The sequence below is a fragment of the Triturus cristatus genome, chromosome 1_1 (genome assembly GCF_964204655.1).
Source record: "Triturus cristatus chromosome 1_1, aTriCri1.1, whole genome shotgun sequence".
NCBI classification, from domain to species: domain Eukaryota; kingdom Metazoa; phylum Chordata; class Amphibia; order Caudata; family Salamandridae; genus Triturus; species Triturus cristatus.
In genome coordinates this window covers 849,562,484-849,563,958 of record NC_140579.1, presented here as the reverse complement: position 1 = coordinate 849,563,958, position 1,475 = coordinate 849,562,484, and positions in this window count along the sequence as shown.

The window sequence follows — 1,475 nt, the reverse complement described above, 5'->3', positions numbered from 1 at the left end:
CGCGATCCGGGGAAAGAGGGCGCGTGCTGCCGGGTACGCCAGGCCCCCCCCCCTGCTCCGGCAGGGTTTGCCTGGCCTTCCCCGGCTCCCCCCCGAATGCTCCGGCGTTTTCTTTCCGACTACGACCTCAGATCAGACGTGGCGACCCGCTGAATTTAAGCATATTACTAAGCGGAGGAAAAGAAACTAACCAGGATTCCCCCAGTAACGGCGAGTGAAGAGGGAAGAGCCCAGCGCCGAATCCAGCGCGGGAAATGTGGCGTACAGAAGACCGACTCCCCGGCGTTGCTCAGGGGGCCCAAGTCCTTCTGATCGAGGCTCACCCCGCGGACGGTGTTAGGCCGGTAGTGGCCCCCGGCGCGCCGGGATCGGGTCTTCTCGAAGTCGGGTTGCTTGGGAATGCAGCCCAAAGCGGGTGGTAAACTCCATCTAAGGCTAAATACGGGCGCGAGACCGATAGCCAACAAGTACCGTAACGGAAAGTTGAAAAGAACTTTGAAGAGAGAGTTCAAGAGGGCGTGAAACCGTCGAGAGGTAAACGGGTGGGGCCCATGCAGTCCGCCCGGAGGATTCAACACGGCGGGAAGGTCGGTGGCCCGGGAGTTCCGGATCCCCTCCGCGGGACTGGCACCCGGCACCCGGGCCCTGCCCGGCCCCCGCAGGGCGCATTTCCTCCGTGGTGGTGCGCCGCGACTGGCTCCGGGTCGGCTGGGAAGGCTTCGGGGTGGCAGGTGGCCCTTCGCTTCTGGCGGAGGGTGTTACAGCCCCCCTGGCAGCAGCTTCGCCGTGTCCGCGGGGCCGAGGGAGATTCGACCGCCTCCGCGCCCTCCCCTGGGCACCCGTTCCCGGCCGCCCCTTGGGGCGCGCCGGGGCGGTTGAAGGGGGGACGGGGCCCGCTGCTCCCGGCGCGACTGTCGACTAGGGCGGACTGTTCTCAGTGCGCCACGACTGCGTCGCACCGCCGGGCGGGGAGGCCCACACCGGGCGCCATGGGTCTGCGGCGATGTCGGTTACCCACCCTACCCGTCTTGCAACACGGACCAAGGAGTCTAACACGTGCGCGAGTCGGAGGGCCGAGCGAAACCCTGTGGCGCAATGAAGGTAAGGGCCGGCGCATGCCGGCTGAGGTGGGATCCCGCCGCGCTTCCAGTGGCGGGCGCACCACCGGCCCGTCTCGCCCGCTCTGTCGGGGAGTTGGAGCATGAGCGTGCGTGATAGGACCTGAAAGATGGTGAACTATGCCTGGGCAGGGCGAAGCCAGAGGAAACTCTGGTGGAGGTCCGTAGCGGTCCTGACGTGCAAATCGGTCGTCTGACCAGGGTATATAGCTCTCGGATTGCCGAGACCAATTGGCTTTGCCAATGCTTGTTTTCTTAATACAACACTCCCATGTGCTTGGTTTTCTTTCACCGGGGACATTTTTCTCAGAAAAACCTGATAGCTCTGTTTCACCTGAGGTGCTGTATGCACACACA